Source organism: Hemicordylus capensis, chromosome 8 (assembly GCF_027244095.1).
Source record: "Hemicordylus capensis ecotype Gifberg chromosome 8, rHemCap1.1.pri, whole genome shotgun sequence".
NCBI lineage: Eukaryota > Metazoa > Chordata > Lepidosauria > Squamata > Cordylidae > Hemicordylus > Hemicordylus capensis.
The window spans coordinates 18,566,176-18,586,236 of record NC_069664.1 but is presented as its reverse complement, the minus strand read 5'-3'; the positions used below and the strand labels follow the sequence as shown (position 1 = coordinate 18,586,236).

General features: G+C 44.7%; 1 protein-coding gene across 6 annotated transcripts in view; it reads left to right on the top strand.

Moving 5' to 3' along the window:
- PKNOX2 (PBX/knotted 1 homeobox 2) overlaps positions 1-20,061 on the top strand; it is a 212,994-nt gene that overhangs the window by 26,525 nt on the left and 166,408 nt on the right. The window lies entirely within an intron of this gene.

Below are 20,061 nucleotides of genomic sequence, written 5' to 3'. Positions count from 1 at the left end.
CTATAGCCTTCCGACTAGTAGCTGTGGATAGACCTCTCCTCCATGAAGTTATCCAAACCCTTCTTAAAGCCATCCACGTTCTTGGCTGTCACCACATCTTGTGGCAGAGAATTCCACAAGTTGATTAGCCGTTGTGTGAAAAAGTACTTCCGTTTGTTGGTCCTAAATTTCTTGGCAATCCATTTCATGGGATGACCCCTGGTTCTAGTGTTATGTGAGAGGGAAAAGAATTTCTCTCTATCCACTTTCTCCACACCATGCATGATTTTATAGAGCTCTATCATGTCTCCCCACAGTCTTCTTTTTTCTAAACTAAAAAGCCCCAGGTGTTGTAGCCTTGCCTCATAAGAAAGGTGCTCTAGGCCCCTGATCATCTTGGTTGCCCTCTTCTGTACCTTTTCCAGTTCTACAATGTCCTTTTTTAGATGTGGTGACCAGAATTGTACGTAGTACTCCAAGTGTGGTCGCACCATAGTTTTGTATAAGGGCATTATTATAATATGAGCCGTTTTATTTTCAACCCCTTTCCTAATGATCCGTAGCATGGAATTGGCCTTTTCGACAGCTGCCGTACATTGAGTCGACACTTTCAATGAGCTGTCCACTATGACCCCAAGATCCCTCTCCTGGTCACTCACCGGCAGCTCAGATCCCATCAGCGTATACTTGAAGCTGGAGTTTTTAGTCCCAATGTGCATCTCTTACATATATTCAATCAGAGCAGTTTTGGTACTTTAAAAAAAACCTACTTAATTAGTACATGTAAAGATGAGTGCTTATTTACACAAGAAGTTTTTGGAAGGAAAAACAAAGAAGAAGCAAATAAAGTATTATTGAATTGAGATGTCTTGCCCCAGGAGTGAAATTGACTAGACCAAAAACTCCTTCCAATCTGACCTAGTCAGTCCTTCCATTTCATTGCATGCATCTGAGCAAACAGTAGTTCTAAGGAAATTCAGCTTCTCTCCCTGCCTTCTGTTATGACTGGGGCTAGTGCCACTGAAGTTGGAAAGATGAACATGAATGCTTTGTACTACAGAAATGGTAATCTGTACACAAACTTAGAAGCCTTGAGTTGTAGCTCAGTTCTACTGGGCTGATGTAGTATTGCCAATCAATACTGAGAGCTAGCATGGTGTAGTGGTTAGAGTGTTGGACTCTTGACTGGGGAAATCCAAGTTCAAATCCCCATTCAGCCATGAAACTCACTGAGTGATTTGGGGCCAGTCTCTTGTGTCTCAACCTAAATTACTTCACAGGGTTGTTGTGACAATACACATAACCAGGCATAACACTCTGGGTTCCTTGGAATAGCAATAGCAATAGCAATGGCACTTACATTTATATACCGCTCTATAGCCGGAGCTCTCTAAGCGGTTTACAATGATTTAGCATATTGCTCCCAACATTCTGGGTACTCATTTTACCGACCTCGGAAGGATGGAAGGCTGAGTCAACCTTGAGCCCCTGGTCAGGATCGAACTTGTAACCTTCTGGTTACAGGGCGGCAGTTTTACCACTGCGCCACCAGGGGCTCTTGGAAGAAGGAAGAGCGGGATATAAATGTAAAAATAAATGATTTGCTAATAGATAGAGGAACAATCTTTCCTCACAGAAGGATATGCAGTCCCAAGAAATTCTAGCAAGGTGATTTTGGAAGAACAATAGCAGGTGATTGGGTAAAGGAGATGTTATAAAAATTACTATTCATTGCAAATACATTGTTGCATGCTGTTAATTAATTTTTAAACAGGCTCACTGGGGACCTCATTGCTAAAACATGACAATTTATCCTCTGGCACAATAACTGTTAATCCAAAACAAAACAGAGTGGAACCTTGTGAAGATTGGGCCTCACTCGGCAGGCACAATCTGCTCAATTTTTATATTAAAAATATTAATGGCACTTCAAAAGAATTTTAAGGTTTTAGCTGATGAATGCTTCACGAATTAGAAATGAACCAGCATGATGGGGAAATGGTACACTTTAAAGGAAATGATACCTCCTCTCAGAGCTCAGAAAAGAGCAAGCAAGACTACGTGTGAGCTGATGTTTTAATATTCCTCCTTTGATTATGTGGTGGGGGTGAGTTAATTTGAAAGAAACATCATGGACCTCAGCCCTCGTACTGGTATTGATTGGGTCTGTTTCTAGTGCAGATGGTTTTCTAATGTTCTTTAAATCAAAATTTCTCCCCAAATGTAGTGCTGCTGCATGATCTGGCCTTGTTGCCAAAGCAGAACCACTACTTTAGGAATTTGCCATTATTTCCATTTCTTATTTCTGAATTTGGTACAAAATAGTGTTTTTTGCAGTTTGCTAAAGCTTCAGTTCCTTCCGTTCATTTGTATCTTCAGACAGACAGACAGACACACAAGCATTGCGTAGTTTCCCATTGATAAAGCTCAATCAAAAGCCATTCTGCTGTGCTTGTACATATGGTTGTATCAAAGCTAATTTTTGTGTGCTATTTTACTAATGTGTAGGCATGCATGTGTGCATCAAAGAAGCATCACACAGACCAAAAAGTCTTGTTGTAGTCATATGTAGGATTGCATTAAAATTGCTTTTAGGCTGGAGTTTTTTCAACCAACATGTATGTTGACTACATAGAGGGCGTGCACATTAACCAGCAGCGGATTGTGCATACTCCAAGTCTGGAAATGATTTTTTAAAATTTCCTAGTTAAAACCAGCATTCAAAGGAATGGAAAACAGCATAGTAGAAGAAACAATACATGAATAGAACAGGGAAGATCCTCTCCTCCCTAAGCCCAGCCCCAGTTAAGAACACTTACAGATTTTATAGAGACCAGATCCTCAAGAATACAGGAGGCCCTCATTATCAGCGGATGGGTCTTAGAGACCTGGTTTCTTTGTCCATGATATAAATATAAGTGAAATTTGCCTATTTGTTGTTCCCGAGTGGCTGGAAATTACCCCAAAATGACTTAAGGTGTCATTTCTGGCTGCCATTTTAGCACAGAGCCATTTTGTGGCTCTTTTATTTTAAAAAATTGGGACAAATATTCTCCAGAAATTTGGCTGATATCTTATATAGGACAATCCTTTAAAGGAGACTGCAGCAATTGGAGCCTTTGCCCTTGAAGGACAATTGGGCAGAAAGGGTCCTGTTCATGAATTCTTATGCTGAAAAATTCTTATCCTATGAGTGGAGTTCAGGGCTGCAAATAATGAATGAAGATACACATTCGAATCATCTTTGCATTGGGTTCCTCACCCCCACACCCACCACCCCTAATCATTTTACTGATAAAAACCTCCCTGGAACAATTCTTAACACCATTAGAGGTGCTACATAGAGCCAGCATTGATTTGCCGGCAGATGGAAAGGTAAAACACATAACTTGTGCTGGGTAAAGCTTATTGATAAAATGTGTCTGGAAGGCAAAAAAAAGTCAGCTTCCTCTAGCCTTCATTTCAGGCCCTTAATAGCCTTTTTCTCCATAAGATTTGATATTTAATTGTGAAAACAAGCATGCAACTTAAAGCTGTTTTAGAGAGGTTTTTATCCATAGATTTGAATGTCCATTGCAACAACAGAACTGGACTGACCAATAAATGTTGCATGTAGAACTGTGTGTGTTGGGAGATGGACTGAAGCTCATTTATTCCTGAGCAACCCCTTGGGCTCCTCTTGGGGCTCTTTGCCCATCGCTTTACCCTGTCTTGCAGTGTGTGTCATTCTTATTTTATGTTTTCTGTGTCTGCTCCCACAGAAAATCTATTATTAGTCTCTAGGGTGAATGTCACTGAGTAGGATTATTTATACATGTAAATCAGAGGACCGGGGGATTGAAGTTATAATGACAAGCTCCTCCAGTCTGATGCAGGTGATTACAACCCGGCAGGTTTCTTTCTTTCTGCCAGAATCCATGTACCAATAGAAGCGATTTACTGTTGGTGCAGATGGGAGTGTTGGGCTGTAAATCTGAATGCTGGATGTGTCCACTTGCTTGTTTCTTAGGGTTTTTTTTTTTTCCTGGCTGTAAATCAAATCCCATGCTCCTTGAAAAGGAAAAGAATTGAGCTTGATATGCTTACACAGAAAGACTGGCATTTGGAAAGGAAAATAAAAACTCTGGACTTACTAGTTTCCTCCCTTGTCTTTGCACCATTGGAAACATATCTCTGGAATGGGTTATTTTCACATCTTGTTGGAGATGATCTTCAAAGTGGGATTCCTATAATCACACCAAAAATAAGCACTTTCTATAAAGTTCCACTGGCATGCTAAAATTTGTTCCATTGAAATTAGTGAGACTTCAAATTGCATGTTTTTGACTGCTACCCCTAGATAGACAATGGTCATTGGATCATCTGTCAGCAGGCATAGTAGGCATGCCTTATCAGCAAGGTGGAGCTTACAGCAATGGCACATGGTTAACAAGGACATCACTTCTTGCGTTGGGAGGACAACACATGCCACTACTGAGCTGTTTCAAACCCACTGTGTTGATAAGTTTGCAGTACACCATAAACCAGGGGTGTTAATGGAACGGGATTTGCCTTCCATGCCGAGCTCAGAACGGAATGCAAATAGCCAGAACATTCTGTCGGAACAACCGGTCGTGCCAGAAGTTCTGATGGAATGAGCACGGAACGTTCTGAGCTGTTCTGTGTGCCATTTTGGAGGTGTGTTTTTCCTTTGCAGACTGGTTTTGGCACTGGCTTCTGATTGGCTTGCAATCTCCTTGATGCTTGGTTGGCTTGTTATCATACAAATCAAGTTGATTAGTCTTGAATTAGGGTAAGGTGACAAGCCAACAGGATCAGTCTAAGCATTAAGCCAGATATTCAGTGGCAAATATTTTCAGTTGAAAACGTGTTTCAGAGGCCCTGAAATGTTCTCCCAAAGAACACCCCTGAAACACCACATGTTTCTTAATTTTGTTAATGTTTACTGCCTCCCTGCCTATTTTAGCACATGCCTTTCTTTAAAAGAACAAGAATAGGTTGTTCTTGCTATTTGCATGATCCAGACAGCCAGTGATAATGTACCACTGTTATGATATCACAGTAAAACGTAGCCAATTGGATTTGGCTACACATTGACATGATGAAGCCAAATCAGAGTGAGGACAATGCTTTCTGCCCTTACTCTGGGAGAACCTTTTAAAACTGTTTTTGCACACATACTCACACACACCAAAATTGCTTTAATTTAAATTTTTTTAAAAAATAATTGCTTAAATGAGGATAATATTTTGCAAAGGGTGATCTTTTCATGAAACACCCTCCCTGGACCTCACTTACCTGAGGTCACATCGTCCACTTTGTTAATGGGCAGAAGCTCCTCCCAACTGAAACTGCCTTCATCTTGGGACAGAGGAGCTCTTTGGATGTTTTTTGTTTAGGACAAAGAACCTGCAGGGAAGTGTGAGCCCAGTTCAAGAGATGATGTCTAATAGATAGCTTTGACTGTTGAGTTCCTGCCCAACTTCATTCCTGGATCAATTCAAACACCAGAAAGCTCTAGTTTGGGGTTTTTGTTTTGTTTTGTTTTTGACAGCAGACCCAGAAAAGAGCAATAACAGGATACAACAGCAGTAAGTACTCTGCAGAAATGTCCAAACATTTGAGTTGCTGGGAGGTCTTGAGCCATTCCAGCGTGTGAAGAGGTGAACGTTTATTTGATTGGACACCTGTGAAGCCATTATGTCAGATTCAAAATGCCATGACTTAAACCTACCCCATGGCACAGTGCAGAAAGGAAGGCAGTGAAAGTGTGTGTGTGTGTGTGTGTGTGTGTGTGTGTGTGTGTGTGTGTGTGTAGCAGAGAGAATAAATGGTATTAAAGCAGTCATGGGATGGGATGGGATTGTCTTGGCTTCAGTCTTCTAAGAAAAATAGTAGCCTCTCTGAGTTCTGGGTATCAGGGCTAAACTGTGGGCAGTGAGTACCAGGGAGTACAATTCCACAGCAGGACTGGGATGGGATAGGCGGTAGGAGACAAGCTGCTAGCCAAGTGTCAGAAGGTCAAACCAGGAGCCAAGAGTCAGGGTTACACTAAACAGGAGCCAGGGGGTCGAAGCAGTAGTCAGGAGCCAGGAACACATCAAGCTCACACCAAGTAGACAGAGCAAGGAGACCTAGATCCTGAGACATAGTCTGCTTCAGACAGGAAGCCTCTTTTCCTATCTGCAGGGAAGCCAGTAACCCCACCTTGAGGGTTGAGGGGCCTGAATAGGGCCTAGGGGTGCAAAAGTGGCTGCAGTGCAGCAGCTTACCACGAGGGGCAGTGGTGAGTCACTGGGGCGTTGTAGCTGCATCATAGTGTTGCCTAAGGCCTTTGGGCACCTGAGATGGGGCACCAAATGCTGCTCACTTCCATCCTACTCCTGTTTCCTTCCATTTGTGGTGGCCACTTTATGTTCCTCCCCCTCTCACTGCATTTGAAAAGGGGAGAGAAGGAACACTCTAGCCCTCTCCTCTCCAATCCCTTTTCAAATGCAGTAAGCGTGTGAGGAAAACAGAATAGCAACCACTGAAGAGGAGGAGGAGGAGAATGACCCAAAAGATGTCAATCTCATCATGGGGCCAACCTTCCCAGGTCATGGTTTCTGAGACTGAAGCTCACACCATTTTGACTTTTTTAAATGTACGGTTTCTGAACGTCAACCCTTTTTCCTTGTGGAAAAGGAATATGGCATCTGGTTTCACTTCTAGCAGTTGGCAGCTTGAGGTCTATATTTTGTGTTGTGCAGAGCAAAGAGAAAAATAAAGTGTTGAATTGTTTGGCATTATCAAGGATTTCTGCACCCCAGGAATCCTGCATAAAGAGATGGAAATTCTAGCAGCCGAAGCCAAGAAACATGCAGAAGTATATGAATTTATTACATTTTATCTCATTCTCCTGCAAAACAGCACTGGAGATGTCAAAAGATCATCTATTGTTCCATCATTTATAAAGATTTTTTTTTGTTTTGTTTTTCAGTTGTAATTTTTTTGATGTATGGTTTAGAGAGAAGGGAAAGAAATTGGTACAGGAGACAGAGACAAGCACTGATGCTGGCTGCCTGTGCCATTTGTCTGGCTGCAGAACTACATGCATTTAAATTTCTCACATTCCAGTTCTTAATTTAACAAATGTAATTAAGGGTGAGGTAGGTACTTGGATTATTCATTTACTCCAGATGGAAAAAATTAAATTGAATGCAAATTTTGTAATCAGACATGAAGTTCAGAATGTTGGACGTGATGGGGAAGTGGCAGTGAGTTAATAGGGACCCACTTTCCCTAAACAGAGCCCAAGTTTGGAGGCTGGGATTATTTGAATAATTGAGGTGGCATTTGATAAGATATCTGATTGCTGCTACCTTCTTAAAATGAAGTCCTTGTAATTCTCTACCATGAAGGATTAATCTGAGCATCAGCTCAGGCCGGGGAAAGGGCACTCTGCCACTGCAGTCTGCTTTGCTCTTGAATTCCAGCCTGGTTATTTGTGGCTTCTCAGCCCCCTTCAAGGATCTATTTACTGTATATTAATAGGATAATACACATTGTTTCATGCTCCCCTGAAGGGGTGAGAAGCCCTGGAGGCTGTTCGGCAAGTGCTAGTCTCCTTTAGATGAGAACTTTGGCTACCTTGAGGTTCCGAGGTTGGATGCCTCCCAATACCAGTTGCCGGGGAACAAGAACAGGAAGAGGGGTCATGCTTTTATCTCCTGGTTGTGGGTTTCTCAAGACATCCGGGGGCCACTGTGGGAAACAGGGTGCTGGATCCTGCAAGGCTCTTCTTATGGTTGGAGGTAATCTCTTGACACAACCTACATCATCTTCTATCCTATTGACCTAGGGGTATTGGAAATAGTAAGCAAGGGTCTTCTCCTCCCCCCCCCAAAAAAAATTGTGCTCTCTCTCACTCTCTCCTCTGCCTTCTGATTGGTAGACTGATATTCTCAGGACTTCCCCTCCTCACCGTACCTGCTTGCTGCATTCCTTTTTATTCTTCTCCCTTCCTTGTTCTGCTCTCGCACTATGAAGACCTAAAGCTCACGGACACAGGCTTTCTGCCCAAGTATGTAACTTCCTTAATAAACCTTTACAAGTTTTTGGCCCTTAAATGTCTGTCTCAAGATACTCGTAGAAGGCTTGCGTCTTCCCACACTCACTTGCTCTGCTGCAATTGCGGTCACTGAAATCCCTTCCTTGCAACACCTCAGGGCACACACCATGAGTCTGTTCTTACAGGTGATGGGCTTGTTCTTTCTTTGATAAACAGCATGTGTGTGTGGTGGGGTGCGGGGCTGGTTTGGATTGGAGCCCAGTCTGGATTAGGACCACAGTTCCGGGAAGGGGAGATTTAACCCTTTCTCCCTGCCACAGCCCGGATCTGCCCCGGCCTGCTGCTGCTGTTGTCCCAGAATATTGTCCTTTATGTCCCAGAAAAAGGGCTCCTATTGGCACCAGTGGGACTTTTCCTCCCAGGAAAAACAGCAGGGGTGGGGCGGATTAGATTAGTATTTGCAGGAAAAATCTCTGGGGAGGATTAAATTAGTACCCATGGTGGAGACAAAGGGCTAAAGCCCCCCCACCCCAGTCCTGATCTGAAGCACCCTCCCTGCTCATCAGCCATAAATGACTGGCTTCACATCATGTGGTGCGTCTTGGTCTGTAACGTGCCTTTGTAATTATTTATTTGTCATACTTTCAAACCACCTGATGTTTACATCTCTAGGCGGTATACAAAAGTTAAAACACAATATAAAACACAGTAAAAGCAGTTAAAATGTTATGAAATACAGTAAAAACAATCTGATAAAAACAGATTGAGCAGTATAAAATTTGATTTCAGTTAAAAGCCTGCAAAAACAGGTGCATCTTGAGGGTCTTCCTAAAAGCAAACAGAGGAGATAAAGGTAAAGTGTGCCATTGAGTCGGTGTTGATTCCTGGTAGTTGTCTTTAGTAGGAGGGGTTGACCATTGCCATCTCCCGTGCAGTATGAGATGATGCCTTTCAGCATCTTCCTATATCGCTGCTGCCCAATATAGGTGTTTCTCATAGTCTGGGAAACATACCAGCGGGGATTCGAACTGGCAGCCTCTGGCTTGGAGATGCTCTTGTTTCAGCAGGGAGCATATTCCAAAGCCCTGGAGCAGCCGCAGAGAAAGCCTGGTCTCGAGTCTCCACCAGTTGAGCTGGCCGCAACCGGAACTCTCCAGAAGGTCATAATAGGCGACAGGGGGAGGCGCTCTCTTAAGAACCCTGGGCCCATGCCATTAAGGGCTTTGTAGGTAATAACCAGCACTTTGTATTTCACCCGGAAACATATTTGCAGCCAGTGTAGTTCTTTTAAAATCAGTGTTATAGGACAGGAATTCCTATCTCCTAATCATCGGGTCTCCTTGATGAAGCATCAGCTGACCATCCTGGACTGGTTTTACGAGCAACCCACCTAATAATCCTATGGCCAGCCATTGCACTATAATGGGTTAACATAAAGAAAGCCCTGCTGGATCAGGCCCAAAGCCCATCTAGTCCAGCAACCTGTTTCACACAGTGGCCCGCCAGAAGCCACCGGAAGCCACAGGCAGGAGTTGAGGGCATGCCCTCTCTCCTGCTGTTACTCCCCTGCAACTGGTACTCAGAGGCTTCCTGCCTTTGAGGCTGGAATACATGCAGTGCATTAAACTACAGTCAGGAGATCATAGGAGTGTTTACTATCCTTCTCAAGGATTGAATTCCCCCCTCTTGCATTACCCGCAGCTAACTTAAGTGCCAATAGTAATAACAGTGGATAAAGCTAAAGTTATCTTGGTTAACTGGGATATCCAGTGTTTATGGGAGGAGAGCTGGTCATGTGATAGCAAGCATGAATTGCCCCCTTTGCTAAGCAGGTTCCACCCTGGTTTGCATTTGAATGGGAGTCTACTCTACATGTGTGAGCACTGTAAGATATTCCCCTTACGGGATGGGGCCACTCTGAGAAGAGAATCTGCATGCAGAAAGTTCCAAGTTCCCTCTTTGGCATCTCCAAGATAGGCTGAGAGAGACTCCTGCCTGTAACCTTAGAGAAGCCGCAGCCATTTTGTGTAGGTAATACTGAGCTAGATGGACCAATGGTCACCATCTGACTCAGTAGAAGGCAGCTTCCTATGTTATATCCCTTAAGGACAAGATTGGATTATTGCTGATGGATTTGGGAGGCTTCTCTCTCTCTCTCTCTCTCTCTCTCTCTCTCTCTCTCTCTCTCTCTCTCTCTCTCTCTCTCTCTCCTTAATTGTTCAAGTTGTGTGTCTAAGAATATTTTTGGTATGAACAGCCAGGCTAAAATATTTGAATTCCAAGAATAGTTGAACTCCACCCAACCAGGAAGGGGAGCTTTCCCCTGGAACTTAAATCACTTCCGATAAGTTGGGTGTTATCTTAAGGTTTGCAAATTGCTTGTTTGCTTTTCCAGCTGGAGCTCTTAATTCAGAACAATTAACGTGCAATTTAAAACTGAAATGAAGCATATGGAAGTGGTCCCAAAGAAAAGAGTCTCTGTTTACGGCATCTCTTTAGTATCAGATAGGGAGTCTGAAAAGCAGACTGCTTGCAGCGTTGGGGGGTGAGGAGGGAGGAGGAGAGCAGGTCCTGAGCAGCACGAGAGCAGGTGTGTCATCATTCACTTCCTTTAGGGAAATAAGAAATGTCTGGTGCACATGCTCCGGTGATACATCTTCATTTTAAACACTGAGCTGATTTCAATTCAGCAAACCAGGATATTTAACACAGGGGGTGGTTTCTCTTTCTTAGCATCCCAACATGTGCTCAAGACCCCCAAATCCATTAAGTCAGAGGTTCTCAACAGAGCCCCCCCCCTATTGTTGGCCATCCCCAGCCAAAGGCCATTGTGGCTGGGAAAGACAGAAGCTGTAGCCCAACAACATTGTGGGGCCCAAGAGAACCCCCACACTAATTTTCCCTCCCAGTCTTAGTTGCTCAGGAGACTGCCAAGTCTGTACTACAGTGGGCTTGTTCTGCCCTTGAAGAGCCTTTGGAAATGTCAGCGGGTTCCAAATGCAGCTGTGAGAATCCTGGCTGGTGGTGCATGAATACAGGCCACATTGCACCTGTCTGCTGTGACCTGCACTGGCTGCCAGTTTGCTTCAAGGTACTGGTGTTGGACATATAAAGCTCTAAATGCTTTGCAACCAAAGGACTTGTCTAGAGATGGGAAGGTGTGGAGGAAAACAGTATCCTCCCCCCCCCCACCCCAGAAAATAATCTTTTTTCCATAAAAGGGAAACAGTCTGTTCCCCCACCCCAGGCCTACACATCTCCAAACTTCTCAAGCCGCCTCCTCCCACCTGAATCTTCCCAATCTTTAAGAACTTGCAGGGAGAGTCTTCTGCATGTGCCACTTCTATCAGGAACGGGGCCTTTTCTGTAGTGGCTATCAGGAACGGAGCCTTTTTTGTAGTGGGTCCCTCTTAGTGGAAAGGTTTGAGTGAACCCTATGAGGTCCAGCTTGCCCCTCTTTGATGACCTTCAAGTGTCTGCTGAAGACATTGTTTGTTCCGGCAGGCTTTCCTTTCTAACACTGCTGGCGATTGAGTCTTTTAAGTGGCTTTAACACTCTCTCTGGCATTTCTTATTTTTAGTCATTTGTAATCATTTAGTCATTTGTAATGGTGTTGTGGCTGAGCTGTATTTCTGTTTGTATTTTTATTCTGGCTCTATCTGGTTTAGGTGAACTGCCTTGACATATCATTTATGGAAGGTGGGGTATCCATATTGTTTTTAATAAATAAATCTGCCTGGTTTGGTGCCAGCTCAGACTTTATTGTTGTCCCTGTGTCCAGGACATTGATGGCTGCATGTTTTCAACCATGGCTCCTGAATGTTCTAAAGACATAGCTGGGTTGCAAAGAGCACAACGCATTGCCAAGAGCTTCTGTGTGTGCACCTGGTGGGGCTTTTGATTTCCCCACCCCTTATCCTCTCAAGGAGGAAATTCTGAGAATTTCCAAGGAAAGCCAGATGAATTTCTGTAAGCTAAGTAAAATATGGGGGGGGGGGAATACCTGCACATTCACACTCACGTTTTCCCAAGCAGCAGGCATCCTCTCCTGATTCCTTAGAAGTCCAAAGGCCCTTTCGGGACATAGACGTGGTGTCACATTTCTGTGGATCCAGCCATTATATGGGAAGGAACCTTAAATATGCAGGCCTATCATAGGGAGAGGTTTATGTCACAATTAACCTGGTTATTTGTGTGCCCATGAAATTGCTAGCAAGTGCTACCTAGTTTGCATAAATAAGCCTAGTGAGCCAAGTTCATAGCATTACCAGCAGTTTGCTCCGAAGGCTCTCAAAAGCCACTAGCAGATCCCATACTTGGAGTCAGTGGGTTTGTTTGTCTATCTTGCCTCTAGAATCTTATGTAGAGCCAGTCCAAGAGTAACCTATTGAGGTGGCCACATATTGGTCTGACCATTGCCAGCCTCCACCCCTCCTGTTGCATCTAATGGCTTACTAATACAAACAAATGGGGGTGTTGTCCGTGTGGGTGGAATGGGTCCGTGCTGCACTCATTGCATGCCATGACCGTTTCACTTACCACCCGACACACCATTCCACCAACATTCACTGTGCAACTACAGTGCCAGCAAAAGAGAGTCAAATTGCAAGGTGGCAAAGTTGAGTTGAAGCCACATAATGGCACAGCGGGGAAATGGCCTGACTAGCAAGTATGAGGTTGCCGGTTTGAATCCCCGCTGGTATATTTCCCAGACTATGGGAAACACCTATTTTGGGCAGTTGCGATATCAGAAGATGCTGAGAGGCATCATTTCACACTGTGCAGGCAATGGCAAAGGTAATCCCCTCCTGTATTCCACCAAAGACAACCACAGGGCCCTGTGGTTGCCAGGAGTCGACACCGACTCAACAGTACACTTTAAAGTTGAGTTGAACTGCAAACCCAAAATGTACTGAAGCCGGGGCAGCTCTGTCATGAGGCAAGGTGAGATAGTCACCTTAGGTAGCAGATAATTGGTGGTGCTCCCCTCTACTGGAATAGCTCTCCAGGACTAACCTGACCCTTGGAGGCTTTGCAAGAGGCAAAGCCTCTCCTCACACACTTTGCAAAGCTTGCAAGAAGGCTTGAGGGAAGAAGAGAAGGCTGCTGGCAGTGTTCTCTCTAACAGGGATGCCCAGGGGTTGTTGACAACAATTCCCATGATCCCCAAGCAAAAGCCATTGCAACTGGGGATGCCGGGAGTTGTAGTCAGCAACCTCTGGGCATCCCTGTTAGAGGAACACTGGCTGCTGGCAACCTTCCCTCCTCCCTGCCCCCATGCCAACTTGCAAGAGTTGGGTTTGAAAGGGGGCTGGTCCCCACCAGAGGCATGGGTAAGTCAGCATTTTGCACCTCACCTCAGGCACTGCAGTACCTTGGGCCATCCCTATATTGAATCAATTGCAGGTTCCTTCCATACCCCCACCCCCACCCCCCACAACCAAAATCGCATGCATCTACACAGTTCAAACATGCTGAAAAGCAAGTAGTCTGATCCGTTCTAGCATTGCCACTTCAGACTGCAGATGGTAGATCGCATGTTTGAATATTCAACCACACGCACACCATCTAGGAATAAAACATTGGTATCCATGTGGGTGGTAGCCCGCTGCCAGATTTTTTCCTGACGGCTCCCATTCCTGCCACTGCTAGCCTCCACCCACATACCTCTCTCCCTTTGCCCTCACTGGCACTGGCAAAGAGCTGGCACACAGGCTAATGGCATCACCACCTAGTGCATTTTGCCAGGTGGTGACATAATTAGACTGCATGCCCAATTTGCCAGCATTGATGAGTGGAAGAAGGGGGTGGGCAGCTGGAGGGGCGGGCTGCACTTGCCCACCCTGACCTCATTGGGCCACTCACATTCACTGCATGCAGTCACCCAATCGCAGATCTGCCCCCCCACCCCGGATAAAAGCTTTCTCCCTGTCACACTACTTTTTCATGTACAGGGAGTTTTCACATTTGAATGCTCCCCCTGACCTGCCAATCTGAGATGCAGCTTTACAGGACTGCAGTGCTTGCTTTTTCCGCACAGTCGGATGGTTTCAGAGGCTCTCTTAAATAATTAAGTTGGTTTTAAAGCTGAAGTCGGGAGTTAGCCTCGCAACACATCCCTACGCTGTGGCGTTTCTGTCGTTAACTCTCACACTTGTGGTGTGCTCTTCGTGAGAGGTTGACATGAGTATTTGTAGCACGATTGCCTAATGTCACTGTGAATATTCCGGAAGTAATTTTGCACATCTAGGGGGAACAGCTGGGTCATTTCTGCTGCCTTTTCTTTCCACCCCTGGGTGTGTTGCACTGACACTTGTCAGCCCTAACTACTGTAAACTGATGTTAGGCATCCAGATTTTACTAGCAATGTCAGGGGTTAAGCAGCACTCTGTCTAGAAGAATAATGAAATGATGTAACCCCCACATTCAGGTGCAAGGAAGGGGACCCAGCCTGCCTATAATGGAATAGTTATGGCACTTAATGGAAGCTGGGGGCAGATAAAGAACAAAGCCATAAATTCAGCCTTTCTTTCTTTTTCTTTTCTTTTTTTTAAAGAAAAAATTATTCCAGAGGTGAGACACACAAACCCATTTAAAACATTTCTGCGCTTGGGAGCAAAGATCCAAGATCATTATTTTTGTGCGAGGATATAAAATACTAAACACCATCTTTATTAGACCTTTTATGAAAGTCGGTATAAAATATGGCTACTTTGAAAGCAATTTTATTTTTTGGTAGGAGCAGAATGGGAAGCACTTTAAATAATTATCCAGACTTCTCTGGAGAGAGGCCCCAAAGTTCAGCAGAAGATGCTATCTGTTTCAAAGACATTTGAAGTGTTTGTGTCACCTCCTTCTAGTCCCTTTTGTTCTTTGCAAAGTCAAGTTGCTAGATGAATGAAACATCTGATAGAACAGCTCTCCATTTGGCTTCTCACCCACCTAGAGATCCAAGAATTGGGCTGACAGGTGGTAATTCTTGACATGAGCCGGTATGGCATGTTGCTAGCCATTCACGGACAAAAGAATGGCGAGGGATTCCATGCTTGGTGGTGTCTCCGACCCGGTGCCCCAGGGCCCTCACGAAGTTTATGCCCAAGCTAATGAACCCATGGTAGGTTGCTCTTCTCCATAGTAAATGGTGGTGTTGCCCGAGAAAAAGTTCATAAAAATGTTATGTCCACCATAAAAACTGTAATATGGCATTCCGCATGATCCAGGCATTAACATTTCTCAGACAGTTATTGTGAGATAATGGTGCTAGCTATAATTCAGGTCTAACGTTCCTTCAAGCAAATGTTATGGAGGAATAAATGACTTCCCGATTACCTTGCAGGAGGAAGCCAGAGAAAGAAAGTTCCATGGCTGTAAAAGGACATGGAGGGAGAGAGGGAAGAACATTTGTAATACTCGTATGTTCCAACGGTCCCCGTTTACTAGAGGTGTTCCCTGTTTTCTGGTGCCCATCCCAGCCTAGGGGGATTGCTGGCTGGCGTCCAGAGCAAAAAACCGCTTGCGGAAGGATATTGTGCCAGTGCACAATTGTTCTGCCAACAACCTATCATGAAGAAAGGTGAGGCAGTCGCTTATTAGGATGCCAGCAGGGGTGGCATGATGCCCCCGTCCCGGCCACCTTGTAGGAACATAGGAAGCTGCCATATATACAGAGTCAGACCATTGGTCTATCTAGCTCAGTATTGTCTTCACAGACTGGCAGCGGCTTCTCCAAAGTTGCAGGCAGGAATCTCTCTCAGCCCCATCTTGGAGATGCCAGGGAGGGAACTTGGAACCTAGGTGCTCTTCCCAAAGCAGCACCATCCCCTGAGGGGAATATCTTCCAGTGCTCAAACATCAAGTCTCTCTTTCATATGCAACCAGGGCGGACTCTGCTTAGCTAACGGGACAAGTCATGCTTGCTACCACAAGACCAGCTCTTCTCTCCAATCAGAGCAGCCAATCTGACCCTTGCAAGCTTTGCAAGGAGCACCTCTACACCTTGCAAAGCTTGCAAGAAGTCTCAAGAAAAAGAGAGGAGGCTGCTGGCAACCTTCCCCCATGCACATGCAAATCTGGCAAGGGTCAGTTTTGAAGGGGGGGTTGACTCCCTCAAGGGTCGTGGGGCAAGACAGCGAAGCTATTCCCACGATCACTGGAATCTGGGCTAAGGGAGCTCAGCCCAGTTTCTATTGATCACCAGGACCACCAGGCTCGTGGGCAAGGCTAGTGACTCCACGGTGACTAGCCAGCCTCAAAACCCCTCCTGCTAAACAAGGTTAACGGAGCGAGCGCTGATCGTGTGTCAGCCGTGGCTGCTTGAACATTCAGGGTGCTTGGCACACTCGGGAGAGGGGAAGGGGGACCCCAGGAAGGCAGTGCACACTTGTGCGGGTCTTTCCTGGGGGTGGGGGCTGTGCGGTGGTGCTCCCCTTCCCTTGGAGCTCCCCAGTGATCTGTGGCCGGGCGCAGGAGTGCCTAACCGAAGCTGCTGTTCATCTGGGCAGCCAATGTGGCTGCCCAGCAACGAGCAACTGCTCGTGTGTGGGACTGCTCGTGTGTGGCTAAGCCCGCTCTCCCCTGTGCTCACATGTAGCCACCCATTCAAATGCAAACCAGGGCAGACCCTGATTAGCAAAGGGGACAATTCATACTTGCTACCACAACACCTGCTCTCCACCCTAACCAGTTGATGGTTAACTGATAAGTATTATCCTACTGATACTATATTTCAGTAAATGTCTTTTTATTATTATTATTATTATTATTATTATTATTATTATTATTATTATTATTTTATTATTAATATTTTAATACTGCCTGATATGTAAATCTCTAGGTGGTATACAAATCCCAACATTAAAATCGCAGATTAAAATACATAAAACACGATCAAAACAATATAAAACAAATTATGAAAATTATGAAAATTCGAATTAAAAGCTTGGGAAAACAGGAAAGTCTTGAGTCGCACTTTCCTTCTGATTCCTCCTCGGCATCCTTCCTGACTACTTCAGATTGTACTCAATGCTTCCTGCAGCCTTGCCAGAGTGCAGGGCCCACCAAGAGGGCACGATCCAAGGCAGGGTTCTACCCCTTGGGTGCCACGTTGCATGGAGGTGCCCTCCCCACATTCACTGCTGTCCTCTGCAAGCAAGCGGCCAATGTGCAGAGGCCCCGTGGGTCAGGCCAGTGAGTACGTCAGTGCAGGGAGGATAGCTAGCAGCATGCTCCCATATGTCCCCCACGGCATCAGCTTGCCCCAGAAGACATAGCCCTGTGCTTTTAGGCCCTATTGTCTGAAGCGTGCCTCGGTCTCCAGTGGAATCTGTTCTGCGGAAGAAGCTGGAATGGCTTAGGCACTTCCTCCTCAGCCCCCCCCCCGCCCCCCATCTTATTTTTGTTTTTCTAAGCTCAAGTGTCAGCTTTTTTCTGCCTCTCTAGTTCATTTCAAAGAGTAGCTTCTCACTGGGTCACAGAAGGGAACAAACACTCCTCCTGGCAACAATCAAATTCGGGTCATAAAACGAAGCTCTTAGTTTGTCAGCATATCACAAAACCAGCCCTGTCTGCTCAGTCTTGATAGCATTGACAGCCGCCAAGCCTACAGTGTCAGGCCCTTTTCTCTGCACACCCCCTGCCACAATCCTCTTCATACATTCGCTCTTATTGATCTCATATCCCACAACTGCGAAATGAAACCTGCTTGCGACAGATACAGGGGAAGGCATCCATCTCTAAACTTCTCAGCTCTCTGGCTAAAAGGAAGTATCGGAACAAAAATCTGGAAAGGAAAGGAAAGGAAAAGTTGTGCCGCCAAGTCGGTGTTGACTCCTGGCAACCATAGAGCCATGTGGTTTTCTTGGTAGAACACAGGAGTGGTTTACCACTGCCTTATCCCAGTGTGAGATGATGCCTTTCAACACCTTCCTGTATCATTGCTGCCTGATATTCCCATATGTCCAGAGTGGAAGACAGAAATGTCCCCCACTCCAGACATTTCTCCTCTAGCAACGATGAGTGGATATACACCTACTGTCCCCGACTTCTGGAATCTGTCCCAGCTTCCCTGTTTTGTCCTTTATTCTTGCCTTTGTGGGATTCCTTGGTAAAATGTTAGTGACAAAAGTTGTTGTTCGGACTCTCAGACTTCCCAGATTCTCTAGAAGTTAAATCTCCAAGTAGTGTCTGGGTTCATCTTGTCTCTAACGTGCATCTGCTTTGTCACGTACCACCATTCCACATGTTCATGAGGTTCGTTCTGAACTGTTGGCTCTTCTGCAGTCTTTTATCATGTCTTTCTAGTGCTGTGATATTCATAATTATGTATATGCATTACCATGAGCATGTGCATTAGAGACAACATGCATCCAGACCCCATTCAGAGATTTAAATTCTACAGAGCCTAGGGAAGGACTTGAACCTAGAAAACTGAACCCCCTTTTAAAATAATATCTCTTCTGCTGTTCTGCTGTTGACTATGATCATGGCTTTCAATGCAGTTCAGTTGGAAGAGCATCTAACCACTGAGATGGGCATTGAGTTGGGGAAATATCATGATACTCATTGGATGGGGAAAGCCCCAGGATTAATTTTCTATGTACTTTTTCATATTGGGACAGACAGCTGAAGGTGACTGATGGAATCAGAGTAGAGATCTTACAGCCTTCCACCAGTTGTCTTCAGATGTCATGGCCTTGCTTACCTAATCATCCACTGCCTGAGGTTACCGCCTCAGTTTGCCTCATCAAATAAATAAAATAATAATAATTATGAGGCTAGCATTGCCCCTTGCATTAGACACATTATGCAAGCCACACAGTTTCAGTGTGGTCAGAAATAAGATGTAACAATCATATGTGTGATGTCTGAATCAGGGAAACTGTGTTTATTTTCCAGGCAGAGTACAAGGTTTTGGTTATAACCTATAAAGCCCTAAACAGCTTGGGCCCTGAGTATTTAAGAGAGCGTCTTCTTTGCTATGAACCATCCATTGAGATCATCCATTGAGATCATCTGGAGAGGTTCGTCTGCAGTTGCCACCGGCTCGTCTGATGGCTACTTGGGGACGGGCCTTCTCCATTGCTATCCCGAGGCTTTGGAACACACTTCCTGCTGAAATAAGAGCCTCCCCATCTCTTACAACTTTTAAAAGGGCAGTCAAGATGCATTTGTTCACCCAGGCTTTTAATTAGATACTGTTTAATTGTGTTTTATGTTTTAATAGTTTTAACTTCTTAATTTTAATTGTTGAAATGTTTTAATATTTTATTGGCTGTTTTTATTGTTTTGTAAACTGCCCAGAAAACTTGAGTTTTGGGCAAGTATAGAAATTTATTTATTTATTTATTTATTTATTTATTTATTTGCTAAATAAATAGATAAATAAATCAACCAACCAATCATAGTTTGTCTCCAGAACAGAGACAACAGTACTTATCTATCTATCTATCTATCTATCTATCTATCTATCTATCTATCTATCTATCTATCTATCTAATGTGTACGCCACCCCAAACCTTTTTCTCTGGGCAGTTAACAATAGCATAAAACAAATTAAAAACATTTACAAAAACTTAAAACAATTTAACAATTTAAAAATAAACCAGAGATTAAAACCAGTATGGATTTGCTTTCCCATTCTGGTTTGAAGGGTAACTAATGCTTCTTCAACATGGTCTCTGTCTTTTACACAAATGGGCTTCGCACATGCACAGAGTCCACATCAGTATCTTCCAAGCTTCTGCTTGGATGAACAGGCAAGGTGGGACAGCCTCGAGGACACTGGTGGCCTTGACCATGGATCTATGGTGGTGGTGCATACCATAATTAGTGCACATACAGGGCGCAGAGAACCTGCAGGCAGATGTTCTCAGCAGATCCTCAGTGATTTCTCACAACTGGGGACTCGATCGGGGGTCACTCCTCCACATCTTCAGTTGCTAGGGTAACCCATGCTAAATTATTTTGCCTCAGAGGAGAATGCACAGTGCAAGATGTACTGCTTAAGAGCAGGGCAGGGGACCAACTCCTTAGG